This window comes from Dermacentor variabilis, chromosome 10 (assembly GCF_050947875.1).
Source record: "Dermacentor variabilis isolate Ectoservices chromosome 10, ASM5094787v1, whole genome shotgun sequence".
Lineage (NCBI taxonomy): Eukaryota > Metazoa > Arthropoda > Arachnida > Ixodida > Ixodidae > Dermacentor > Dermacentor variabilis.
Genome location: NC_134577.1, coordinates 113,671,073 through 113,696,457, shown reverse-complemented (window position 1 = coordinate 113,696,457; position 25,385 = coordinate 113,671,073). Strand labels below are relative to the sequence as shown.

Here is a 25,385-nt window from a genome sequence, read left to right as displayed (position 1 = left end):
TACAGGTGCAGTCGTAAACAGCACATTCTCGCCATCGGCCATACCATGCTGAATACGCCGGTTCTCGTCCGATCCCCGAAGCTAAGCAGCATTGGGCTCGGTCAGTACTTGGGAGGGAGACCACCTGGGAACACCGAGTGCTGATGGCACCGTTCTTTTTGCTTTTTTATTGCGTGCTTCTGTGACGTCTTGTTTTTTTTTTCATTTGCACAACGTGTGGGTGGTTGCATTTACTGTAACTTACGTTCAATTGGAGCCTGCTGGTAGAGCCAACGCCGAAGTGTAACACCAACAATATTCAGGCCACTACACGATATTGTACGCGGAATGATGACGGTGGTAAGCGGTATACGTAATGATGCAAAATTTAGTCGCACAAGCTTCTAACCGCTTACTTATCACACCCGCATACAGCTCAATGACAACGCATCAATAAAGTGGCACCTTGTGGGCTGCAACGCGCGCAAAATGTGGCGCTCGCCCTCTTGTTTTTGTGAGCACTAGCACGCACGCATGCAGCGAACAACCAGAAACGGAGTGATCAACGTACACGACGCGTGCGTGTATTGTTCACGGAAAGACTGCCGCGTACGTGCTGTAGCAATACATTCGGCGACTGCACAACATAGCAGCACGATACAGGTGCAGTCGAAAACAGCAAATTCTTGCCATCGGCCATACCTTGCTGGATACGCCGGTTCTCGTCCGATCCCCGAAGCTAAGCAGCATTGGGCTCAGTCAGTACTTAGGAGGGAGACCACCTGGGAACACCGAGTGCTGATGGCACCGTTCTTTTTGCTTTTTTATTGCGTGCTTCTGTGACGTCTTGTTTTTTTTTTCATTTGCACAACGTGTGGGTGGTTGCATTTTCTGTAACTTACGTTCAATTGGAGCCTGCTGGTAGAGCCAACGCCGAAGTGTAACACCAACAATATTCAGGCCACTACACGATATTGTACGCGGAATGATGACGGTGGTAAGCGGTATACGTAATGATGCAAAATTTAGTCACACAAGCTTCTAACCGCTTACTTATCGCACCCGCATACAGCTCAATGACAACGCATCAATAAAGTGGCACCTTGTGGGCTGCAACGCGCGCAAAATGTGGCGCTCGCCCTCTTGTTTTTGTGAGCACTAGCACGCACGCATGCAGTGAACAACCAGAAACGGAGTGATCAACGTACACGACGCGTGCGTGTATTGTTCACGGAAAGACTGCCGCGTACGTGCTGTATGCTGTAGCAATACATTCGGCGACTGCACAACATAGCAGCACGATACAGGTGCAGTCGTAAACAGCACATTCTCGCCATCGGCCATACCATGCTGAATACGCCGGTTCTCGTCCGATCCCCGAAGCTAAGCAGCATTGGGCTCGGTCAGTACTTGGGAGGGAGACCACCTGGGAACACCGAGTGCTGATGGCACCGTTCTTTTTGCTTTTTTATTGCGTGCTTCTGTGACGTCTTGTTTTTTTTTTCATTTGCACAACGTGTGGGTGGTTGCATTTACTGTAACTTACGTTCAACTGGAGCCTGCTGGTAGAGCCAACGCCGAAGTGTAACACCAACAATATTCAGGCCACTACACGATATTGTACGCGGAATGATGACGGTGGTAAGCGGTATGCGTAATGACGCAAAATTTAGTCGCACAAGCTTCAAACCGCTTACTTATCACACCCGCATACAGCTCAATGACAACGCATCAATAAAGTGGCACCTTGTGGGCTGCAACGCGCGCAAAATGTGGCGCTCGCCCTCTTGTTTTTGTGAGCACTAGCACGCACGCATGCAGCGAACAAACACAAACGGAGTGATCAACGTACACGACGCGTGCGTGTATTGTTCACGGAAAGGCTGCCGCGTACGTGCTGTATGCTGTAGCAATACATTCGGCGACTGCACAACATAGCAGCACGATACAGGTGCAGTCGTAAACAGCACATTCTCGCCATCGGCCATACCATGCTGAATACGCCGGTTCTCGTCCGCTATCCGAAGCTAAGCAGCATTGGGCTCGGTCAGTACTTGGGAGGGAGACCACCTGGGAACACCGAGTGCTGATGGCACTGTTCTTTTTGCTTTTTTATTGCGTGCTTCTGTGACGTCTTTTTTTTTTCATTTGCACAACGTGTGGGTGGTTGCATTTACTGTAACTTACGTTCAACTGGAGCCTGCTGGTAGAGCCAACGCCGAAGTGTAACACCAACAATATTCAGGCCACTACACGATATTGTACGCGGAATGATGACGGTGGTAAGCGGTATACGTAATGATGCAAAATTTAGTCGCACAGGCTTCTAACCGCTTACTTATCACACCCGCATACAGCTCAATGACAACGCATCAATAAAGTGGCACCTTGTGGGCTGCAACGCGCGCAAAATGTGGCGCTCGCCCTCTTGTTTTTGTGAGCACTAGCACGCACGCATGCAGCGAACAACCAGAAACGGAGTGATCAACGTACACGACGCGTGCGTGTATTGTTCACGGAAAGACTGCCGCGTACGTGCTGTAGCAATACATTCGGCGACTGCACAACATAGCAGCACGATACAGGTGCAGTCGAAAACAGCAAATTCTTGCCATCGGCCATACCTTGCTGGATACGCCGGTTCTCGTCCGATCCCCGAAGCTAAGCAGCATTGGGCTCAGTCAGTACTTAGGAGGGAGACCACCTGGGAACACCGAGTGCTGATGGCACCGTTCTTTTTGCTTTTTTATTGCGTGCTTCTGTGACGTCTTGTTTTTTTTTTTCATTTGCACAACGTGTGGGTGGTTGCATTTTCTGTAACTTACGTTCAATTGGAGCCTGCTGGTAGAGCCAACGCCGAAGTGTAACACCAACAATATTCAGGCCACTACACGATATTGTACGCGGAATGATGACGGTGGTAAGCGGTATACGTAATGATGCAAAATTTAGTCACACAAGCTTCTAACCGCTTACTTATCACACCCGCATACAGCTCAATGACAACGCATCAATAAAGTGGCACCTTGTGGGCTGCAACGCGCGCAAAATGTGGCGCTCGCCCTCTTGTTTTTGTGAGCACTAGCACGCACGCATGCAGTGAACAACCAGAAACGGAGTGATCAACGTACACGACGCGTGCGTGTATTGTTCACGGAAAGACTGCCGCGTACGTGCTGTATGCTGTAGCAATACATTCGGCGACTGCACAACATAGCAGCACGATACAGGTGCAGTCGTAAACAGCACATTCTCGCCATCGGCCATACCATGCTGAATACGCCGGTTCTCGTCCGATCCCCGAAGCTAAGCAGCATTGGGATCGGTCAGTACTTGGGAGGGAGACCACCTGGGAACACCGAGTGCTGATGGCACCGTTCTTTTTGCTTTTTTATTGCGTGCTTCTGTGACGTCTTTTTTTTTCATTTGCACAACGTGTGGGTGGTTGCATTTACTGTAACTTACGTTCAACTGGAGCCTGCTGGTAGAGCCAACGCCGAAGTGTAACACCAACAATATTCAGGCCACTACACGATATTGTACGCGGAATGATGACGGTGGTAAGCGGTATACGTAATGATGCAAAATTTAGTCACACAAGCTTCTAACCGCTTACTTATCGCACCCGCATACAGCTCAATGACAACGCATCAATAAAGTGGCACCTTGTGGGCTGCAACGCGCGCAAAATGTGGCGCTCGCCCTCTTGTTTTTGTGAGCACTAGCACGCACGCATGCAGTGAACAACCAGAAACGGAGTGATCAACGTACACGACGCGTGCGTGTATTGTTCACGGAAAGACTGCCGCGTACGTGCTGTATGCTGTAGCAATACATTCGGCGACTGCACAACATAGCAGCACGATACAGGTGCAGTCGTAAACAGCACATTCTCGCCATCGGCCATACCATGCTGAATACGCCGGTTCTCGTCCGATCCCCGAAGCTAAGCAGCATTGGGCTCGGTCAGTACTTGGGAGGGAGACCACCTGGGAACACCGAGTGCTGATGGCACCGTTCTTTTTGCTTTTTTATTGCGTGCTTCTGTGACGTCTAGTTTTTTTTTTCATTTGCACAACGTGTGGGTGGTTGCATTTACTGTAACTTACGTTCAACTGGAGCCTGCTGGTAGAGCCAACGCCGAAGTGTAACACCAACAATATTCAGGCCACTACACGATATTGTACGCGGAATGATGACGGTGGTAAGCGGTATGCGTAATGACGCAAAATTTAGTCGCACAAGCTTCAAACCGCTTACTTATCACACCCGCATACAGCTCAATGACAACGCATCAATAAAGTGGCACCTTGTGGGCTGCAACGCGCGCAAAATGTGGCGCTCGCCCTCTTGTTTTTGTGAGCACTAGCACGCACGCATGCAGCGAACAAACACAAACGGAGTGATCAACGTACACGACGCGTGCGTGTATTGTTCACGGAAAGGCTGCCGCGTACGTGCTGTATGCTGTAGCAATACATTCGGCGACTGCACAACATAGCAGCACGATACAGGTGCAGTCGTAAACAGCACATTCTCGCCATCGGCCATACCATGCTGAATACGCCGGTTCTCGTCCGCTATCCGAAGCTAAGCAGCATTGGGCTCGGTCAGTACTTGGGAGGGAGACCACCTGGGAACACCGAGTGCTGATGGCACTGTTCTTTTTGCTTTTTTATTGCGTGCTTCTGTGACGTCTTTTTTTTTTCATTTGCACAACGTGTGGGTGGTTGCATTTACTGTAACTTACGTTCAACTGGAGCCTGCTGGTAGAGCCAACGCCGAAGTGTAACACCAACAATATTCAGGCCACTACACGATATTGTACGCGGAATGATGACGGTGGTAAGCGGTATACGTAATGATGCAAAATTTAGTCGCACAGGCTTCTAACCGCTTACTTATCACACCCGCATACAGCTCAATGACAACGCATCAATAAAGTGGCACCTTGTGGGCTGCAACGCGCGCAAAATGTGGCGCTCGCCCTCTTGTTTTTGTGAGCACTAGCACGCACGCATGCAGCGAACAACCAGAAACGGAGTGATCAACGTACACGACGCGTGCGTGTATTGTTCACGGAAAGACTGCCGCGTACGTGCTGTAGCAATACATTCGGCGACTGCACAACATAGCAGCACGATACAGGTGCAGTCGAAAACAGCAAATTCTTGCCATCGGCCATACCTTGCTGGATACGCCGGTTCTCGTCCGATCCCCGAAGCTAAGCAGCATTGGGCTCAGTCAGTACTTAGGAGGGAGACCACCTGGGAACACCGAGTGCTGATGGCACCGTTCTTTTTGCTTTTTTATTGCGTGCTTCTGTGACGTCTTGTTTTTTTTTTCATTTGCACAACGTGTGGGTGGTTGCATTTTCTGTAACTTACGTTCAATTGGAGCCTGCTGGTAGAGCCAACGCCGAAGTGTAACACCAACAATATTCAGGCCACTACACGATATTGTACGCGGAATGATGACGGTGGTAAGCGGTATACGTAATGATGCAAAATTTAGTCACACAAGCTTCTAACCGCTTACTTATCACACCCGCATACAGCTCAATGACAACGCATCAATAAAGTGGCACCTTGTGGGCTGCAACGCGCGCAAAATGTGGCGCTCGCCCTCATGTTTTTGTGAGCACTAGCACGCACGCATGCAGTGAACAACCAGAAACGGAGTGATCAACGTACACGACGCGTGCGTGTATTGTTCACGGAAAGACTGCCGCGTACGTGCTGTATGCTGTAGCAATACATTCGGCGACTGCACAACATAGCAGCACGATACAGGTGCAGTCGTAAACAGCACATTCTCGCCATCGGCCATACCATGCTGAATACGCCGGTTCTCGTCCGATCCCCGAAGCTAAGCAGCATTGGGATCGGTCAGTACTTGGGAGGGAGACCACCTGGGAACACCGAGTGCTGATGGCACCGTTCTTTTTGCTTTTTTATTGCGTGCTTCTGTGACGTCTTTTTTTTTCATTTGCACAACGTGTGGGTGGTTGCATTTACTGTAACTTACGTTCAACTGGAGCCTGCTGGTAGAGCCAACGCCGAAGTGCAACACCAACAATATTCAGGCCACTACACGATATTGTACGCGGAATGATGACGGTGGTAAGCGGTATACGTAATGATGCAAAATTTAGTCGCACAGGCTTCTAACCGCTTACTTATCACACCCGCATACAGCTCAATGACAACGCATCAATAAAGTGGCACCTTGTGGGCTGCAACGCGCGCAAAATGTGGCGCTCGCCCTCTTGTTTTTGTGAGCACTAGCACGCACGCATGCAGCGAACAACCAGAAACGGAGTGATCAACGTACACGACGCGTGCGTGTATTGTTCACGGAAAGACTGCCGCGTACGTGCTGTAGCAATACATTCGGCGACTGCACAACATAGCAGCACGATACAGGTGCAGTCGAAAACAGCAAATTCTTGCCATCGGCCATACCTTGCTGGATACGCCGGTTCTCGTCCGATCCCCGAAGCTAAGCAGCATTGGGCTCAGTCAGTACTTAGGAGGGAGACCACCTGGGAACACCGAGTGCTGATGGCACCGTTCTTTTTGCTTTTTTATTGCGTGCTTCTGTGACGTCTTGTTTTTTTTTTCATTTGCACAACGTGTGGGTGGTTGCATTTTCTGTAACTTACGTTCAATTGGAGCCTGCTGGTAGAGCCAACGCCGAAGTGTAACACCAACAATATTCAGGCCACTACACGATATTGTACGCGGAATGATGACGGTGGTAAGCGGTATACGTAATGATGCAAAATTTAGTCACACAAGCTTCTAACCGCTTACTTATCACACCCGCATACAGCTCAATGACAACGCATCAATAAAGTGGCACCTTGTGGGCTGCAACGCGCGCAAAATGTGGCGCTCGCCCTCTTGTTTTTGTGAGCACTAGCACGCACGCATGCAGTGAACAACCAGAAACGGAGTGATCAACGTACACGACGCGTGCGTGTATTGTTCACGGAAAGACTGCCGCGTACGTGCTGTATGCTGTAGCAATACATTCGGCGACTGCACAACATAGCAGCACGATACAGGTGCAGTCGTAAACAGCACATTCTCGCCATCGGCCATACCATGCTGAATACGCCGGTTCTCGTCCGATCCCCGAAGCTAAGCAGCATTGGGATCGGTCAGTACTTGGGAGGGAGACCACCTGGGAACACCGAGTGCTGATGGCACCGTTCTTTTTGCTTTTTTATTGCGTGCTTCTGTGACGTCTTTTTTTTCATTTGCACAACGTGTGGGTGGTTGCATTTACTGTAACTTACGTTCAACTGGAGCCTGCTGGTAGAGCCAACGCCGAAGTGTAACACCAACAATATTCAGGCCACTACACGATATTGTACGCGGAGTGATGACGGTGGTAAGCGGTATACGTAATGATGCGAAATTTAGTCGCACAAGCTTCTAACCGCTTACTTATCACACCCGCATACAGCTCAATGACAACGCATCAATAAAGTGGCACCTTGTGGGCTGCAACGCGCGCAAAATGTGGCGCTCGCCCTCTTGTTTTTGTGAGCACTAGCACGCACGCATGCAGCGAACAACCAGAAACGGAGTGATTAACGTACACGACGCGTGCGTGTATTGTTCACGGAAAGACTGCCGCGTACGTGCTGTATGCTGTAGCAATACATTCGGCGACTGCACAACATAGCAGCACGATACAGGTGCAGTCGTAAACAGCACATTCTCGCCATCGGCCATACCATGCTGAATACGCCGGTTCTCGTCCGATCCCCGAAGCTAAGCAGCATTGGGCTCGGTCAGTACTTGGGAGGGAGACCACCTCGGAACACCGAGTGCTGATGGCACCGTTCTTTTTGCTTTTTTATTGCGTGCTTCTGTGACGTCTTGTTTTTTTTTTCATTTGCACAACGTGTGGGTGGTTGCATTTACTGTAACTTACGTTCAATTGGAGCCTGCTGGTAGAGCCAACGCCGAAGTGTAACACCAACAATATTCAGGCCACTACACGATATTGTACGCGGAATGATGACGGTGGTAAGCGGTATACGTAATGATGCAAAATTTAGTCGCACAAGCTTCTAACCGCTTACTTATCACACCCGCATACAGCTCAATGACAACGCATCAATAAAGTGGCACCTTGTGGGCTGCAACGCGCGCAAAATGTGGCGCTCGCCCTCTTGTTTTTGTGAGCACTAGCACGCACGCATGCAGCGAACAACCAGAAACGGAGTGATCAACGTACACGACGCGTGCGTGTATTGTTCACGGAAAGACTGCCGCGTACGTGCTGTAGCAATACATTCGGCGACTGCACAACATAGCAGCACGATACAGGTGCAGTCGAAAACAGCAAATTCTTGCCATCGGCCATACCTTGCTGGATACGCCGGTTCTCGTCCGATCCCCGAAGCTAAGCAGCATTGGGCTCAGTCAGTACTTAGGAGGGAGACCACCTGGGAACACCGAGTGCTGATGGCACCGTTCTTTTTGCTTTTTTATTGCGTGCTTCTCTGACGTCTTGTTTTTTTTTTCATTTGCACAACGTGTGGGTGGTTGCATTTTCTGTAACTTACGTTCAATTGGAGCCTGCTGGTAGAGCCAACGCCGAAGTGTAACACCAACAATATTCAGGCCACTACACGATATTGTACGCGGAATGATGACGGTGGTAAGCGGTATACGTAATGATGCAAAATTTAGTCACACAAGCTTCTAACCGCTTACTTATCGCACCCGCATACAGCTCAATGACAACGCATCAATAAAGTGGCACCTTGTGGGCTGCAACGCGCGCAAAATGTGGCGCTCGCCCTCTTGTTTTTGTGAGCACTAGCACGCACGCATGCAGTGAACAACCAGAAACGGAGTGATCAACGTACACGACGCGTGCGTGTATTGTTCACGGAAAGACTGCCGCGTACGTGCTGTATGCTGTAGCAATACATTCGGCGACTGCACAACATAGCAGCACGATACAGGTGCAGTCGTAAACAGCACATTCTCGCCATCGGCCATACCATGCTGAATACGCCGGTTCTCGTCCGATCCCCGAAGCTAAGCAGCATTGGGCTCGGTCAGTACTTGGGAGGGAGACCACCTGGGAACACCGAGTGCTGATGGCACCGTTCTTTTTGCTTTTTTATTGCGTGCTTCTGTGACGTCTTGTTTTTTTTTTCATTTGCACAACGTGTGGGTGGTTGCATTTACTGTAACTTACGTTCAACTGGAGCCTGCTGGTAGAGCCAACGCCGAAGTGTAACACCAACAATATTCAGGCCACTACACGATATTGTACGCGGAATGATGACGGTGGTAAGCGGTATGCGTAATGACGCAAAATTTAGTCGCACAAGCTTCAAACCGCTTACTTATCACACCCGCATACAGCTCAATGACAACGCATCAATAAAGTGGCACCTTGTGGGCTGCAACGCGCGCAAAATGTGGCGCTCGCCCTCTTGTTTTTGTGAGCACTAGCACGCACGCATGCAGCGAACAAACACAAACGGAGTGATCAACGTACACGACGCGTGCGTGTATTGTTCACGGAAAGGCTGCCGCGTACGTGCTGTATGCTGTAGCAATACATTCGGCGACTGCACAACATAGCAGCACGATACAGGTGCAGTCGTAAACAGCACATTCTCGCCATCGGCCATACCATGCTGAATACGCCGGTTCTCGTCCGCTATCCGAAGCTAAGCAGCATTGGGCTCGGTCAGTACTTGGGAGGGAGACCACCTGGGAACACCGAGTGCTGATGGCACTGTTCTTTTTGCTTTTTTATTGCGTGCTTCTGTGACGTCTTTTTTGTTTCATTTGCACAACGTGTGGGTGGTTGCATTTACTGTAACTTACGTTCAACTGGAGCCTGCTGGTAGAGCCAACGCCGAAGTGTAACACCAACAATATTCAGGCCACTACACGATATTGTACGCGGAATGATGACGGTGGTAAGCGGTATACGTAATGATGCAAAATTTAGTCGCACAGGCTTCTAACCGCTTACTTATCACACCCGCATACAGCTCAATGACAACGCATCAATAAAGTGGCACCTTGTGGGCTGCAACGCGCGCAAAATGTGGCGCTCGCCCTCTTGTTTTTGTGAGCACTAGCACGCACGCATGCAGCGAACAACCAGAAACGGAGTGATCAACGTACACGACGCGTGCGTGTATTGTTCACGGAAAGACTGCCGCGTACGTGCTGTAGCAATACATTCGGCGACTGCACAACATAGCAGCACGATACAGGTGCAGTCGAAAACAGCAAATTCTTGCCATCGGCCGTACCTTGCTGGATACGCCGGTTCTCGTCCGATCCCCGAAGCTAAGCAGCATTGGGCTCAGTCAGTACTTAGGAGGGAGACCACCTGGGAACACCGAGTGCTGATGGCACCGTTCTTTTTGCTTTTTTATTGCGTGCTTCTGTGACGTCTTGTTTTTTTTTTCATTTGCACAACGTGTGGGTGGTTGCATTTTCTGTAACTTACGTTCAATTGGAGCCTGCTGGTAGAGCCAACGCCGAAGTGTAACACCAACAATATTCAGGCCACTACACGATATTGTACGCGGAATGATGACGGTGGTAAGCGGTATACGTAATGATGCAAAATTTAGTCACACAAGCTTCTAACCGCTTACTTATCACACCCGCATACAGCTCAATGACAACGCATCAATAAAGTGGCACCTTGTGGGCTGCAACGCGCGCAAAATGTGGCGCTCGCCCTCTTGTTTTTGTGAGCACTAGCACGCACGCATGCAGTGAACAACCAGAAACGGAGTGATCAACGTACACGACGCGTGCGTGTATTGTTCACGGAAAGACTGCCGCGTACGTGCTGTATGCTGTAGCAATACATTCGGCGACTGCACAACATAGCAGCACGATACAGGTGCAGTCGTAAACAGCACATTCTCGCCATCGGCCATACCATGCTGAATACGCCGGTTCTCGTCCGATCCCCGAAGCTAAGCAGCATTGGGCTCGGTCAGTACTTGGGAGGGAGACCACCTGGGAACACCGAGTGCTGATGGCACCGTTCTTTTTGCTTTTTTATTGCGTGCTTCTGTGACGTCTTGTTTTTTTTTCATTTGCACAACGTGTGGGTGGTTGCATTTACTGTAACTTACGTTCAACTGGAGCCTGCTGGTAGAGCCAACGCCGAAGTGTAACACCAACAATATTCAGGCCACTACACGATATTGTACGCGGAATGATGACGGTGGTAAGCGGTATGCGTAATGACGCAAAATTTAGTCGCACAAGCTTCAAACCGCTTACTTATCACACCCGCATACAGCTCAATGACAACGCATCAATAAAGTGGCACCTTGTGGGCTGCAACGCGCGCAAAATGTGGCGCTCGCCCTCTTGTTTTTGTGAGCACTAGCACGCACGCATGCAGCGAACAAACACAAATGGAGTGATCAACGTACACGACGCGTGCGTGTATTGTTCACGGAAAGGCTGCCGCGTACGTGCTGTATGCTGTAGCAATACATTCGGCGACTGCACAACATAGCAGCACGATACAGGTGCAGTCGTAAACAGCACATTCTCGCCATCGGCCATACCATGCTGAATACGCCGGTTCTCGTCCGCTATCCGAAGCTAAGCAGCATTGGGCTCGGTCAGTACTTGGGAGGGAGACCACCTGGGAACACCGAGTGCTGATGGCACTGTTCTTTTTGCTTTTTTATTGCGTGCTTCTGTGACGTCTTTTTTTTTTCATTTGCACAACGTGTGGGTGGTTGCATTTACTGTAACTTACGTTCAACTGGAGCCTGCTGGTAGAGCCAACGCCGAAGTGTAACACCAACAATATTCAGGCCACTACACGATATTGTACGCGGAATGATGACGGTTGTAAGCGGTATACGTAATGATGCAAAATTTAGTCGCACAAGCTTCTGACCGCTTACTTATCACACCCGCATACAGCTCAATGACAACGCATCAATAAAGTGGCACCTTGTGGGCTGCAACGCGCGCAAAATGTGGCGCTCGCCCTCTTGTTTTTGTGAGCACTAGCACGCACGCATGCAGCGAACTTCCACAAACGGAGTGATCAACTTACACGACGCGTGCGAGTATTGTTCACGGAAAGACTGCCGCCTACGTGCTGTAGCAATACATTCGGCGACTGCACAACATAGCAGCACGATACAGGTGCAGTCGTAAACAGCACATTCTCGCCATCGGCCATACCATGCTGAATACGCCGGTTCTCGTCCACTATCCGAAGCTAAGCAGCATTGGGCTCGGTCAGTACTTGGGAGGGAGACCACCTGGGAACACCGAGTGCTGATGGCACCGTTCTTTTTGCTTTTTTATTGCGTGCTTCTGTGACGTCTTGTTTTTTTTTTCATTTTCACAACGTGTGGGTGGTTGCATTTACTGTAACTTACGTTCAACTGGAGCCTGCTGGTAGAGCCAACGCCGAAGTGTAACACCAACAATATTCAGGCCACTACACGATATTGTACGCGGAATGATGACGGTTGTAAGCGGTATACGTAATGATGCAAAATTTAGTCGCACAAGCTTCTGACCGCTTACTTATCACACCCGCATACAGCTCAATGACAACGCATCAATAAAGTGGCACCTTGTGGGCTGCAACGCGCGCAAAATGTGGCGCTCGCCCTCTTGTTTTTGTGAGCACTAGCACGCACGCATGCAGCGAACTTCCACAAACGGAGTGATCAACTTACACGACGCGTGCGAGTATTGTTCACGGAAAGACTGCCGCCTACGTGCTGTAGCAATACATTCGGCGACTGCACAACATAGCAGCACGATACAGGTGCAGTCGTAAACAGCACATTCTCGCCATCGGTCATACCATGCTGAATACGCCGGTTCTCGTCCGATCCCCGAAGCTAAGCAGCATTGGGTTCGGTCAGTACTTGGGAGGGAGACCACCTGGGAACACCGAGTGCTGATGGCACCGTTCTTTTTGCTTTTTTATTGCGTGCTTCTGTGACGTCTTGTTTTTTTTTCATTTGCACAACGTGTGGGTGGTTGCATTTTCTGTAACTTACGTTCAACTGGAGCCTGCTGGTAGAGCCAACGCCGAAGTGTAACACCAACAATATTCAGGCCACTACACGATATTGTACGCGGAGTGATGACGGTGGTAAGCGGTATACGTAATGATGCAAAATTTAGTCGCACAAGCTTCTAACCGCTTACTTATCACACCCGCATACAGCTCAATGACAACGCATCAATAAAGTGGCACCTTGTGGGCTGCAACGCGCGCAAAATGTGGCGCTCGCCCTCTTGTTTTTGTGAGCACTAGCACGCACGCATGCAGCGAACAACCAGAAACGGAGTGATTAACGTACACGACGCATGCGTGTATTGTTCACGGAAAGACTGCCGCGTACGTGCTGTATGCTGTAGCAATACATTCGGCGACTGCACAACATAGCAGCACGATACAGGTGCAGTCGTAAACAGCACATTCTCGCCATCGGCCATACCATGCTGAATACGCCGGTTCTCGTCCGATCCCCGAAGCTAAGCAGCATTGGGCTCGGTCAGTACTTGGGAGGGAGACCACCTGGGAACACCGAGTGCTGATGGCACCGTTCTTTTTGCTTTTTTATTGCGTGCTTCTGTGACGTCTTGTTTTTTTTTCATTTGCACAACGTGTGGGTGGTTGCATTTACTGTAACTTACGTTCAATTGGAACCTGCTGGTAGAGCCAACGCCGAAGTGTAACACCAACAATATTCAGGCCACTACACGATATTGTACGCGGAATGATGACGGTGGTAAGCGGTATGCGTAATGACGCAAAATTTAGTCGCACAAGCTTCAAACCGCTTACTTATCACACCCGCATACAGCTCAATGACAACGCATCAATAAAGTGGCACCTTGTGCGCTGCAACGCGCGCAAAATGTGGCGCTCGCCCTCTTGTTTTTGTGAGCACTAGCACGCACGCATGCAGCGAACAAACACAAACGGAGTGATCAACGTACACGACGCGTGCGTGTATTGTTCACGGAAAGGCTGCCGCGTACGTGCTGTATGCTGTAGCAATACATTCGGCGACTGCACAACATAGCAGCACGATACAGGTGCAGTCGTAAACAGCACATTCTCGCCATCGGCCATACCATGCTGAATACGCCGGTTCTCGTCCGCTATCCGAAGCTAAGCAGCATTGGGCTCGGTCACTACTTGGGAGGGAGACCACCTGGGAACACCGAGTGCTGATGGCACCGTTCTTTTTGCTTTTTTATTGCGTGCTTCTGTGACGTCTTGTTTTTTTTTCATTTTCACAACGTGTGGGTGGTTGCATTTACTGTAACTTACGTTCAACTGGAGCCTGCTGGTAGAGCCAACGCCGAAGTGTAACACCAACAATATTCAGGCCACTACACGATATTGTACGCGGAATGATGACGGTTGTAAGCGGTATACGTAATGATGCAAAATTTAGTCGCACAAGCTTCTGAGCGCTTACTTATCACACCCGCATACAGCTCAATGACAACGCATCAATAAAGTGGCACCTTGTGGGCTGCAACGCGCGCAAAATGTGGCGCTCGCCCTCTTGTTTTTGTGAGCACTAGCACGCACGCATGCAGCGAACTTCCACAAACGGAGTGATCAACTTACACGACGCGTGCGAGTATTGTTCACGGAAAGACTGCCGCCTACGTGCTGTAGCAATACATTCGGCGACTGCACAACATAGCAGCACGATACAGGTGCAGTCGTAAACAGCACATTCTCGCCATCGGCCATACCATGCTGAATACGCCGGTTCTCGTCCGCTATCCGAAGCTAAGCAGCATTGGGCTCGGTCAGTACTTGGGAGGGAGACCACCTGGGAACACCGAGTGCTGATGGCACCGTTCTTTTTGCTTTTTTATTGCGTGCTTCTGTGACGTCTTGTTTTTTTTTCATTTTCACAACGTGTGGGTGGTTGCATTTACTGTAACTTACGTTCAACTGGAGCCTGCTGGTAGAGCCAACGCCGAAGTGTAACACCAACAATATTAAGGCCACTACACGATATTGTACGCGGAATGATGACGGTTGTAAGCGGTATACGTAATGATGCAAAATTTAGTCGCACAAGCTTCTGACCGCTTACTTATCACACCCGCATACAGCTCAATGACAACGCATCAATAAAGTGGCACCTTGTGGGCTGCAACGCGCGCAAAATGTGGCGCTCGCCCTCTTGTTTTTGTGAGCACTAGCACGCACGCATGCAGCGAACTTCCACAAACGGAGTGATCAACTTACACGACGCGTGCGAGTATTGTTCACGGAAAGACTGCCGCCTACGTGCTGTAGCAATACATTAGGCGACTGCACAACATAGCAGCACGATACAGGTGCAGTCGTAAACAGCACATTCTCGCCATCGGTCATACCATGCTGAATACGCCGGTTCTCGTCCGATCCCCGAAGCTAAGCAGCATTGGGTTCGGTCAGTACTTGGGAGGGAGACCACCTGGGAACACCGAGTGCTGATGGCACCGTTCTTTTTGCTTTTTTATTGCGTGCTTCTGTGACGTCTTGTTTTTTTTTTCATTTGCACAACGTGTGGGTGGTTGCATTTTCTGTAACTTACGTTCAATTGGAGCCTGCTGGTAGAGCCAACGCCGAAGTGTAACACCAACAATATTCAGGCCACTACACGATATTGTACGCGGAATGATGACGGTGGTAAGCGGTATACGTAATGATGCAAAATTTAGTCACACAAGCTTCTAACCGCTTACTTATCACACCCGCATACAGCTCAATGACAACGCATCAATAAAGTGGCACCTTGTGGGCTGCAACGCGCGCAAAATGTGGCGCTCGCCCTCTTGTTTTTGTGAGCACTAGCACGCACGCATGCAGTGAACAACCAGAAACGGAGTGATCAACGTACACGACGCGTGCGTGTATTGTTCACGGAAAGACTGCCGCGTACGTGCTGTATGCTGTAGCAATACATTCGGCGACTGCACAACATAGCAGCACGATACAGGTGCAGTCGTAAACAGCACATTCTCGCCATCGGCCATACCATGCTGAATACGCCGGTTCTCGTCCGATCCCCGAAGCTAAGCAGCATTGGGCTCGGTCAGTACTTGGGAGGGAGACCACCTGGGAACACCGAGTGCTGATGGCACCGTTCTTTTTGCTTTTTTATTGCGTGCTTCTGTGACGTCTTGTTTTTTTTTCATTTGCACAACGTGTGGGTGGTTGCATTTACTGTAACTTACGTTCAACTGGAGCCTGCTGGTAGAGCCAACGCCGAAGTGTAACACCAACAATATTCAGGCCACTACACGATATTGTACGCGGAATGATGACGGTGGTAAGCGGTATGCGTAATGACGCAAAATTTAGTCGCACAAGCTTCAAACCGCTTACTTATCACACCCGCATACAGCTCAATGACAACGCATCAATAAAGTGGCACCTTGTGGGCTGCAACGCGCGCAAAATGTGGCGCTCGCCCTCTTGTTTTTGTGAGCACTAGCACGCACGCATGCAGCGAACAAACACAAATGGAGTGATCAACGTACACGACGCGTGCGTGTATTGTTCACGGAAAGGCTGCCGCGTACGTGCTGTATGCTGTAGCAATACATTCGGCGACTGCACAACATAGCAGCACGATACAGGTGCAGTCGTAAACAGCACATTCTCGCCATCGGCCATACCATGCTGAATACGCCGGTTCTCGTCCGCTATCCGAAGCTAAGCAGCATTGGGCTCGGTCAGTACTTGGGAGGGAGACCACCTGGGAACACCGAGTGCTGATGGCACTGTTCTTTTTGCTTTTTTATTGCGTGCTTCTGTGACGTCTTTTTTTTTTCATTTGCACAACGTGTGGGTGGTTGCATTTACTGTAACTTACGTTCAACTGGAGCCTGCTGGTAGAGCCAACGCCGAAGTGTAACACCAACAATATTCAGGCCACTACACGATATTGTACGCGGAATGATGACGGTTGTAAGCGGTATACGTAATGATGCAAAATTTAGTCGCACAAGCTTCTGACCGCTTACTTATCACACCCGCATACAGCTCAATGACAACGCATCAATAAAGTGGCACCTTGTGGGCTGCAACGCGCGCAAAATGTGGCGCTCGCCCTCTTGTTTTTGTGAGCACTAGCACGCACGCATGCAGCGAACTTCCACAAACGGAGTGATCAACTTACACGACGCGTGCGAGTATTGTTCACGGAAAGACTGCCGCCTACGTGCTGTAGCAATACATTCGGCGACTGCACAACATAGCAGCACGATACAGGTGCAGTCGTAAACAGCACATTCTCGCCATCGGCCATACCATGCTGAATACGCCGGTTCTCGTCCACTATCCGAAGCTAAGCAGCATTGGGCTCGGTCAGTACTTGGGAGGGAGACCACCTGGGAACACCGAGTGCTGATGGCACCGTTCTTTTTGCTTTTTTATTGCGTGCTTCTGTGACGTCTTGTTTTTTTTTTCATTTTCACAACGTGTGGGTGGTTGCATTTACTGTAACTTACGTTCAACTGGAGCCTGCTGGTAGAGCCAACGCCGAAGTGTAACACCAACAATATTCAGGCCACTACACGATATTGTACGCGGAATGATGACGGTTGTAAGCGGTATACGTAATGATGCAAAATTTAGTCGCACAAGCTTCTGACCGCTTACTTATCACACCCGCATACAGCTCAATGACAACGCATCAATAAAGTGGCACCTTGTGGGCTGCAACGCGCGCAAAATGTGGCGCTCGCCCTCTTGTTTTTGTGAGCACTAGCACGCACGCATGCAGCGAACTTCCACAAACGGAGTGATCAACTTACACGACGCGTGCGAGTATTGTTCACGGAAAGACTGCCGCCTACGTGCTGTAGCAATACATTCGGCGACTGCACAACATAGCAGCACGATACAGGTGCAGTCGTAAACAGCACATTCTCGCCATCGGTCATACCATGCTGAATACGCCGGTTCTCGTCCGATCCCCGAAGCTAAGCAGCATTGGGTTCGGTCAGTACTTGGGAGGGAGACCACCTGGGAACACCGAGTGCTGATGGCACCGTTCTTTTTGCTTTTTTATTGCGTGCTTCTGTGACGTCTTGTTTTTTTTTCATTTGCACAACGTGTGGGTGGTTGCATTTTCTGTAACTTACGTTCAACTGGAGCCTGCTGGTAGAGCCAACGCCGAAGTGTAACACCAACAATATTCAGGCCACTACACGATATTGTACGCGGAGTGATGACGGTGGTAAGCGGTATACGTAATGATGCAAAATTTAGTCGCACAAGCTTCTAACCGCTTACTTATCACACCCGCATACAGCTCAATGACAACGCATCAATAAAGTGGCACCTTGTGGGCTGCAACGCGCGCAAAATGTGGCGCTCGCCCTCTTGTTTTTGTGAGCACTAGCACGCACGCATGCAGCGAACAACCAGAAACGGAGTGATTAACGTACACGACGCATGCGTGTATTGTTCACGGAAAGACTGCCGCGTACGTGCTGTATGCTGTAGCAATACATTCGGCGACTGCACAACATAGCAGCACGATACAGGTGCAGTCGTAAACAGCACATTCTCGCCATCGGCCATACCATGCTGAATACGCCGGTTCTCGTCCGATCCCCGAAGCTAAGCAGCATTGGGCTCGGTCAGTACTTGGGAGGGAGACCACCTGGGAACACCGAGTGCTGATGGCACCGTTCTTTTTGCTTTTTTATTGCGTGCTTCTGTGACGTCTTGTTTTTTTTTCATTTGCACAACGTGTGGGTGGTTGCATTTACTGTAACTTACGTTCAATTGGAACCTGCTGGTAGAGCCAACGCCGAAGTGTAACACCAACAATATTCAGGCCACTACACGATATTGTACGCGGAATGATGACGGTGGTAAGCGGTATGCGTAATGACGCAAAATTTAGTCGCACAAGCTTCAAACCGCTTACTTATCACACCCGCATACAGCTCAATGACAACGCATCAATAAAGTGGCACCTTGTGCGCTGCAACGCGCGCAAAATGTGGCGCTCGCCCTCTTGTTTTTGTGAGCACTAGCACGCACGCATGCAGCGAACAAACACAAACGGAGTGATCAACGTACACGACGCGTGCGTGTATTGTTCACGGAAAGGCTGCCGCGTACGTGCTGTATGCTGTAGCAATACATTCGGCGACTGCACAACATAGCAGCACGATACAGGTGCAGTCGTAAACAGCACATTCTCGCCATCGGCCATACCATGCTGAATACGCCGGTTCTCGTCCGCTATCCGAAGCTAAGCAGCATTGGGCTCGGTCACTACTTGGGAGGGAGACCACCTGGGAACACCGAGTGCTGATGGCACCGTTCTTTTTGCTTTTTTATTGCGTGCTTCTGTGACGTCTTGTTTTTTTTTCATTTTCACAACGTGTGGGTGGTTGCATTTACTGTAACTTACGTTCAACTGGAGCCTGCTGGTAGAGCCAACGCCGAAGTGTAACACCAACAATATTCAGGCCACTACACGATATTGTACGCGGAATGATGACGGTTGTAAGCGGTATACGTAATGATGCAAAATTTAGTCGCACAAGCTTCTGAGCGCTTACTTATCACACCCGCATACAGCTCAATGACAACGCATCAATAAAGTGGCACCTTGTGGGCTGCAACGCGCGCAAAATGTGGCGCTCGCCCTCTTGTTTTTGTGAGCACTAGCACGCACGCATGCAGCGAACTTCCACAAACGGAGTGATCAACTTACACGACGCGTGCGAGTATTGTTCACGGAAAGACTGCCGCCTACGTGCTGTAGCAATACATTCGGCGACTGCACAACATAGCAGCACGATACAGGTGCAGTCGTAAACAGCACATTCTCGCCATCGGCCATACCATGCTGAATACGCCGGTTCTCGTCCGCTATCCGAAGCTAAGCAGCATTGGGCTCGGTCAGTACTTGGGAGGGAGACCACCTGGGAACACCGAGTGCTGATGGCACCGTTCTTTTTGCTTTTTTATTGCGTGCTTCTGTGACGTCTTGTTTTTTTTTCATTTTCACAACGTGTGGGTGGTTGCATTTACTGTAACTTACGTTCAACTGGAGCCTGCTGGTAGAGCCAACGCCGAAGTGTAACACCAACAATATTAAGGCCACTACACGATATTGTACGCGGAATGATGACGGTTGTAAGCGGTATACGTAATGATGCAAAATTTAGTCGCACAAGCTTCTGACCGCTTACTTATCACACCCGCATACAGCTCAATGACAACGCATCAATAAAGTGGCACCTTGTGGGCTGCAACGCGCGCAAAATGTGGCGCTCGCCCTCTTGTTTTTGTGAGCACTAGCACGCACGCATGCAGCGAACTTCCACAAACGGAGTGATCAACTTACACGACGCGTGCGAGTATTGTTCACGGAAAGACTGCCGCCTACGTGCTGTAGCAATACATTAGGCGACTGCACAACATAGCAGCACGATACAGGTGCAGTCGTAAACAGCACATTCTCGCCATCGGTCATACCATGCTGAATACGCCGGTTCTCGTCCGATCCCCGAAGCTAAGCAGCATTGGGTTCGGTCAGTACTTGGGAGGGAGACCACCTGGGAACACCGAGTGCTGATGGCACCGTTCTTTTTGCTTTTTTATTGCGTGCTTCTGTGACGTCTTGTTTTTTTTTCATTTGCACAACGTGTGGGTGGTTGCATTTTCTGTAACTTACGTTCAACTGGAGCCTGCTGGTAGAGCCAACGCCGAAGTGTAACACCAACAATATTCAGGCCACTACACGATATTGTACGCGGAGTGATGACGGTGGTAAGCGGTATACGTAATGAAGCAAAATTTAGTCGCACAAGCTTCTAACCGCTTACTTATCACACCCGCATACAGCTCAATGACAACGCATCAATAAAGTGGCACTTTGTGGGCTGCAACGCGCGCAAAATGTGGCGCTCGCCCTCTTGTTTTTGTGAGCACTAGCACGCACGCATGCAGCGAACAACCAGAAACGGAGTGATTAACGTAAACGACGCGTGCGTGTATTGTTCACGGAAACACTGCCGCGTACGTGCTGTATGCTGTAGCAATACATTCGGCGACTGCACAACATAGCAGCACGATACAGGTGCAGTCGTAAACAGCACATTCTCGCCATCGGCCATACCATGCTGAATACGCCGGTTCTCGTCCGATCCCCGAAGCTAAGCAGCATTGGGCTCGGTCAGTACTTGGGAGGGAGACCACCTGGGAACACCGAGTGCTGATGGCACCGTTCTTTTTGCTTTTTTATTGCGTGCTTCTGTGACGTCGTGTTTTTTTTTTCATTTGCACAACGTGTGGGTGGTTGCATTTACTGTAACTTACGTTCAACTGGAGCCGGCTGGTAGAGCCAACGCCGAAGTGTAACACCAACAATATTCAGGCCACTACACGATATTGTACGCGGAATGATGACGGTTGTAAGCGGTATACGTAATGATGCGAAATTTAGTCGCACAAGCTTCTAACCGCTTACTTATCACACCCGCATACAGCTCAATGACAACGCATCAATAAAGTGGCACCTTGTGGGCTGCAACGCGCGCAAAATGTGGCGCTCGCCCTCTTGTTTTTGTGAGCCCCAGCACGCACGCATGCAGCGAACAACCACAAACGGAGTGATCAACGTACACGACGGGTGCGTGTATTGTTCACGGAAAGACTGCCGCGTACGTGCTGTAGCAATACATTCGGCGACTGCACAACATAGCAGCACGATACAGGTGCAGTCGTAAACAGCAAATTCTTGCCATCGGCCATACCTTGCTGGATACGCCGGTTCTCGTCCGATCCCCGAAGCTAAGCAGCATTGGGCTCGGTCAGTACTTAGGAGGGAGACCACCTGGGAACACCGAGTGCTGATGGCACCGTTCTTTTTGCTTTTTATTGCGTGCTTCTGTGACGTCTTGTTTTTTTTTTCATTTGCACAACGTGTGGGTGGTTGCATTTTCTGTAACTTACGTTCAATTGGAGCCTGCTGGTAGAGCCAACGCCGAAGTGTAACACCAACAATATTCAGGCCACTACACGATATTGTACGCGGAATGATGACGGTGGTAAGCGGTATACGTAATGATGCAAAATTTAGTCACACAAGCTTCTAACCGCTTACTTATCACACCCGCATACAGCTCAATGACAACGCATCAATAAAGTGGCACCTTGTGGGCTGCAACGCGCGCAAAATGTGGCGCTCGCCCTCTTGTTTTTGTGAGCACTAGCACGCACGCATGCAGCGAACAACCAGAAACGGAGTGATCAACGTACACGACGCGTGCGTGTATTGTTCACGGAAAGACTGCCGCGTACGTGCTGTATGCTGTAGCAATACATTCGGCGACTGCACAACATAGCAGCACGATACAGGTGCAGTCGTAAACAGCACATTCTCGCCATCGGCCATACCATGCTGAATACGCCGGTTCTCGTCCGATCCCCGAAGCTAAGCAGCATTGGGCTCGGTCAGTACTTGGGAGGGAGACCACCTGGGAACACCGAGTGCTGATGGCACCGTTCTTTTTGCTTTTTTATTGCGTGCTTCTGTGACGTCTTGTTTTTTTTTTCATTTGCACAACGTGTGGGTGGTTGCATTTACTGTAACTTACGTTCAACTGGAGCCTGCTGGTAGTGCCAACGCCGAAGTGTAACACCAACAATATTCAGGCCACTACACGATATTGTACGCGGAATGATGACGGTTGTAAGCGGTATACGTAATGATGCGAAATTTAGTCGCACAAACTTCTAACCGCTTACTTATCACACCCGCATACAGCTCAATGACAACGCATCAATAAACTGGCACCTTGTGGGCTGCAATGCGCGCAAAATGTGGCGCTCGCCCTCTTGTTTTTGTGAGCCCCAGACGCACGCATGCAGCGAACAACCAGAAACGGAGTGATCAACGTACACGACGCGTGCGTGTATTGTTCACGGAAAGACTGCCGCGTACGTGCTGTATGCTGTAGCAATACATTCGGCGACTGCACAACACAGCAGCACGATACAGGTGCAGTCGTAAACAGCACATTCTCGCCATCGGCCATACCATGCTGAATACGTCGGTTCTCGTCCGATCCCCGAAGCTAAGCAGCATTGGGCTCGGTCAGTACTTAGGAGGGAGACCACCTGGGAACACCGAGTGCTGATGGCACCGTTCTTTTTGCTTTTTTATTGTGTGCTTCTATGACGACTTGTTTTTTTTTTCATTTGCACAACGTGTGGGTGGTTGCATTTACTGTAACTTACGTTCAATGGGAGCCTCCTGGTAGAGCCAACGCCGAAGTGTAACACCAACAATATTCAGGCCACTACACGATATTGTACGCGGAATGATGACGGTGGTAAGCGGTATACGTAATGATGCAAAATTTAGTCGCACAAGCTTCAAACCGCTTACTTATCACACCCGCATACAGCTCAATGACAACGCATCAATAAAGTGGCACCTTGTGGACTGCAACGCGCGCAAAATGTGGCGCTCGCACTGTTGTTTTTGTGAGCGCTAGCACACACGCATGCAGCGAACAACCACAAACGGAGTGATCAACGTACACGACGCGTGCGTGTATTGTTCACGGAAAGACTGCCGCGTACGTGCTGTATGCTGTAGCAATACATTCGGCGACTGCACAACATAGCAGCACGATACAGGTGCAGTCGTAAACAGCACATTCTCGCCATCGGCCATACCATGCTGAATACGCCGGTTCTCGTCCGCTCTCCGAAGCTAAGCAGCATTGGGCTCGGTCAGTACTTGGGAGGGAGACCACCTGGGAACACCGAGTGCTGATGGCACCGTTCTTTTTGCTTTTTTTATTGCGTGCTTCTGTGACGTCTTGTTTTTTTTTTCATTTGCACAACGTGTGGGTGGTTGCATTTACTGTAACTTACGTTCAACTGGAGCCTGCTGGTAGAGCCAACGCCGAAGTGTGACACCAACAATATTCAGGCCACTACACGATATTGTACGCGGAATGATGACGGTTGTAAGCGGTATACGTAATGATGCGAAATTTAGTCGCACAAGCTTCTAACCGCTTACTTATCACACCCGCATACAGCTCAATGACAACGCATCAATAAAGTGGCACCTTGTGGGCTGAAACACGCGCAAAATGTGGCGCTCGCCCTCTTTTTTTTGTGAGCCCCAGCACGCACGCATGCAGCGAACAACCACAAACGGAGTGATCAACGTACACGACGCGTGCGTGTATTGTTCACGGAAAGACTGCCGCGTACGTGCTGTAGCAATACATTCGGCGACTGCACAACATAGCAGCACGATACAGGTGCAGTGGTAAACAGCAAATTCTTGCCATCGGCCATACCTTGCTGAATACGCCGGTTCTCGTCCGATCCCCGAAGCTAAGCAGCATTGGGCTCGGTCAGTACTTAGGAGGGAGACCACCTGGGAACACCGAGTGCTGATGGCACCGTTCTTTTTGCTTTTTTATTGCGTGCTTCTGTGACGTCTTGTTTTTTTTTTTTTTCATTTGCACAACGTGTGGGTGGTTGCATTTTCTGTAACTTACGTTCAATTGGAGCCTGCTGGTAGAGCCAACGCCGAAGTGTAACACCAACAATATTCAGGCCACTACACGATATTGTACGCGGAATGATGACGGTGGTAAGCGGTATACGTAATGATGCAAAATTTAGTCACACAAGCTTCTAACCGCTTACTTATCACACCTGCATACAGCTCAATGACAACGCATCAATAAAGTGGCACCTTGTGGGCTGCAACGCGCGCAAAATGTGGCGCTCGCCCTCTTGTTTTTGTGAGCCCCAGCACGCACGCATGCAGCGAACAACCACAAACGGAGTGATCAACGTACACGACGCGTGCGTGTATTCTTCACGGAAAGACTGCCGCGTACGTGCTGTAGCAATACATTCGGCGACTGCACAACATAGCAGCACGATACAGGTGCAGTCGTAAACAGCAAATTCTCGCCATCGGCCATACCATGCTGAATACGCCGGTTCTCGTCCGATCCCCGAAGCTAAGCAGCATTGGGCTCGGTCAGTACTTGGGAGGGAGACCACCTGGGAACACCGAGTGCTGATGGCACCGTTCTTTTTGCTTTTTTATTGCGTGCTTCTGTGACGTCTTTTTTTTTCATTTGCACAACGTGTGGGTGGTTGCATTTACTGTAACTTTCGTTCAACTGGAGCCTGCTGGCAGAGCCAACCCCGAAGTGTAACACCAACAATATTCAGGCCACTACACCATATTGTACGCGGAATGATGACGGTGGTAAGCGGTATACGTAATGATGCAAAATTTAGTCGCACAAGCTTCAAACCGCTTACTTATCACACCCGCATACAGCTCAATGACAACG

General features: G+C 49.9%; 15 non-coding genes and 25 pseudogenes across 15 annotated transcripts; all 40 read left to right on the top strand.

Moving 5' to 3' along the window:
• The first annotated feature begins 30 nt into the window (after nt 1-30).
• Nucleotides 31-149, top strand: LOC142561361 (5S ribosomal RNA). Its single transcript, XR_012823788.1, has one exon. It is a non-coding gene; the product is annotated as a 5S ribosomal RNA (ribosomal RNA).
• A 518-nt stretch (nt 150-667) lies between these two features.
• On the top strand, nt 668-786 carry LOC142561665 (5S ribosomal RNA; annotated as a pseudogene).
• A 525-nt stretch (nt 787-1,311) lies between these two features.
• LOC142561350 (5S ribosomal RNA) lies at nt 1,312-1,430 on the top strand. The gene has a single exon (XR_012823787.1). It is a non-coding gene; the product is annotated as a 5S ribosomal RNA (ribosomal RNA).
• Nucleotides 1,431-1,955: 525 nt separating this feature from the next.
• Nucleotides 1,956-2,074, top strand: LOC142561820 (5S ribosomal RNA; annotated as a pseudogene).
• Nucleotides 2,075-2,589: 515 nt separating this feature from the next.
• Nucleotides 2,590-2,708, top strand: LOC142561663 (5S ribosomal RNA; annotated as a pseudogene).
• Nucleotides 2,709-3,234: 526 nt separating this feature from the next.
• LOC142561700 (5S ribosomal RNA) lies at nt 3,235-3,353 on the top strand (annotated as a pseudogene).
• A 521-nt stretch (nt 3,354-3,874) lies between these two features.
• LOC142561339 (5S ribosomal RNA) lies at nt 3,875-3,993 on the top strand. The gene has a single exon (XR_012823786.1). It is a non-coding gene; the product is annotated as a 5S ribosomal RNA (ribosomal RNA).
• Nucleotides 3,994-4,518: 525 nt separating this feature from the next.
• On the top strand, nt 4,519-4,637 carry LOC142561819 (5S ribosomal RNA; annotated as a pseudogene).
• A 515-nt stretch (nt 4,638-5,152) lies between these two features.
• LOC142561662 (5S ribosomal RNA) lies at nt 5,153-5,271 on the top strand (annotated as a pseudogene).
• Nucleotides 5,272-5,796: 525 nt separating this feature from the next.
• On the top strand, nt 5,797-5,915 carry LOC142561699 (5S ribosomal RNA; annotated as a pseudogene).
• Nucleotides 5,916-6,429: 514 nt separating this feature from the next.
• LOC142561661 (5S ribosomal RNA) lies at nt 6,430-6,548 on the top strand (annotated as a pseudogene).
• Nucleotides 6,549-7,073: 525 nt separating this feature from the next.
• On the top strand, nt 7,074-7,192 carry LOC142561697 (5S ribosomal RNA; annotated as a pseudogene).
• A 520-nt stretch (nt 7,193-7,712) lies between these two features.
• LOC142561215 (5S ribosomal RNA) lies at nt 7,713-7,831 on the top strand. Its single transcript, XR_012823740.1, has one exon. It is a non-coding gene; the product is annotated as a 5S ribosomal RNA (ribosomal RNA).
• A 518-nt stretch (nt 7,832-8,349) lies between these two features.
• LOC142561660 (5S ribosomal RNA) lies at nt 8,350-8,468 on the top strand (annotated as a pseudogene).
• Nucleotides 8,469-8,993: 525 nt separating this feature from the next.
• Nucleotides 8,994-9,112, top strand: LOC142561328 (5S ribosomal RNA). The gene has a single exon (XR_012823785.1). It is a non-coding gene; the product is annotated as a 5S ribosomal RNA (ribosomal RNA).
• Nucleotides 9,113-9,637: 525 nt separating this feature from the next.
• LOC142561818 (5S ribosomal RNA) lies at nt 9,638-9,756 on the top strand (annotated as a pseudogene).
• A 515-nt stretch (nt 9,757-10,271) lies between these two features.
• On the top strand, nt 10,272-10,390 carry LOC142562068 (5S ribosomal RNA; annotated as a pseudogene).
• Nucleotides 10,391-10,915: 525 nt separating this feature from the next.
• Nucleotides 10,916-11,034, top strand: LOC142561317 (5S ribosomal RNA). The gene has a single exon (XR_012823784.1). It is a non-coding gene; the product is annotated as a 5S ribosomal RNA (ribosomal RNA).
• Nucleotides 11,035-11,558: 524 nt separating this feature from the next.
• LOC142561817 (5S ribosomal RNA) lies at nt 11,559-11,677 on the top strand (annotated as a pseudogene).
• A 515-nt stretch (nt 11,678-12,192) lies between these two features.
• On the top strand, nt 12,193-12,311 carry LOC142562353 (5S ribosomal RNA; annotated as a pseudogene).
• A 518-nt stretch (nt 12,312-12,829) lies between these two features.
• LOC142561414 (5S ribosomal RNA) lies at nt 12,830-12,948 on the top strand (annotated as a pseudogene).
• A 524-nt stretch (nt 12,949-13,472) lies between these two features.
• Nucleotides 13,473-13,591, top strand: LOC142561306 (5S ribosomal RNA). The gene has a single exon (XR_012823783.1). It is a non-coding gene; the product is annotated as a 5S ribosomal RNA (ribosomal RNA).
• Nucleotides 13,592-14,115: 524 nt separating this feature from the next.
• On the top strand, nt 14,116-14,234 carry LOC142562304 (5S ribosomal RNA; annotated as a pseudogene).
• Nucleotides 14,235-14,751: 517 nt separating this feature from the next.
• LOC142561816 (5S ribosomal RNA) lies at nt 14,752-14,870 on the top strand (annotated as a pseudogene).
• Nucleotides 14,871-15,387: 517 nt separating this feature from the next.
• On the top strand, nt 15,388-15,506 carry LOC142561413 (5S ribosomal RNA; annotated as a pseudogene).
• Nucleotides 15,507-16,031: 525 nt separating this feature from the next.
• Nucleotides 16,032-16,150, top strand: LOC142561294 (5S ribosomal RNA). Its single transcript, XR_012823782.1, has one exon. It is a non-coding gene; the product is annotated as a 5S ribosomal RNA (ribosomal RNA).
• Nucleotides 16,151-16,674: 524 nt separating this feature from the next.
• Nucleotides 16,675-16,793, top strand: LOC142561815 (5S ribosomal RNA; annotated as a pseudogene).
• Nucleotides 16,794-17,308: 515 nt separating this feature from the next.
• LOC142562352 (5S ribosomal RNA) lies at nt 17,309-17,427 on the top strand (annotated as a pseudogene).
• A 518-nt stretch (nt 17,428-17,945) lies between these two features.
• On the top strand, nt 17,946-18,064 carry LOC142561412 (5S ribosomal RNA; annotated as a pseudogene).
• Nucleotides 18,065-18,588: 524 nt separating this feature from the next.
• On the top strand, nt 18,589-18,707 carry LOC142561281 (5S ribosomal RNA). Its single transcript, XR_012823780.1, has one exon. It is a non-coding gene; the product is annotated as a 5S ribosomal RNA (ribosomal RNA).
• A 524-nt stretch (nt 18,708-19,231) lies between these two features.
• On the top strand, nt 19,232-19,350 carry LOC142562303 (5S ribosomal RNA; annotated as a pseudogene).
• Nucleotides 19,351-19,867: 517 nt separating this feature from the next.
• On the top strand, nt 19,868-19,986 carry LOC142561813 (5S ribosomal RNA; annotated as a pseudogene).
• A 517-nt stretch (nt 19,987-20,503) lies between these two features.
• Nucleotides 20,504-20,622, top strand: LOC142561411 (5S ribosomal RNA; annotated as a pseudogene).
• A 524-nt stretch (nt 20,623-21,146) lies between these two features.
• On the top strand, nt 21,147-21,265 carry LOC142561270 (5S ribosomal RNA). The gene has a single exon (XR_012823779.1). It is a non-coding gene; the product is annotated as a 5S ribosomal RNA (ribosomal RNA).
• Nucleotides 21,266-21,783: 518 nt separating this feature from the next.
• On the top strand, nt 21,784-21,902 carry LOC142562965 (5S ribosomal RNA). Its single transcript, XR_012824274.1, has one exon. It is a non-coding gene; the product is annotated as a 5S ribosomal RNA (ribosomal RNA).
• Nucleotides 21,903-22,426: 524 nt separating this feature from the next.
• On the top strand, nt 22,427-22,545 carry LOC142561257 (5S ribosomal RNA). Its single transcript, XR_012823777.1, has one exon. It is a non-coding gene; the product is annotated as a 5S ribosomal RNA (ribosomal RNA).
• Nucleotides 22,546-23,069: 524 nt separating this feature from the next.
• LOC142561426 (5S ribosomal RNA) lies at nt 23,070-23,188 on the top strand (annotated as a pseudogene).
• A 525-nt stretch (nt 23,189-23,713) lies between these two features.
• Nucleotides 23,714-23,832, top strand: LOC142561086 (5S ribosomal RNA). Its single transcript, XR_012823615.1, has one exon. It is a non-coding gene; the product is annotated as a 5S ribosomal RNA (ribosomal RNA).
• A 519-nt stretch (nt 23,833-24,351) lies between these two features.
• On the top strand, nt 24,352-24,470 carry LOC142562961 (5S ribosomal RNA). Its single transcript, XR_012824270.1, has one exon. It is a non-coding gene; the product is annotated as a 5S ribosomal RNA (ribosomal RNA).
• Nucleotides 24,471-24,992: 522 nt separating this feature from the next.
• Nucleotides 24,993-25,111, top strand: LOC142561246 (5S ribosomal RNA). Its single transcript, XR_012823769.1, has one exon. It is a non-coding gene; the product is annotated as a 5S ribosomal RNA (ribosomal RNA).
• The last annotated feature ends 274 nt before the right edge of the window (nt 25,112-25,385 follow it).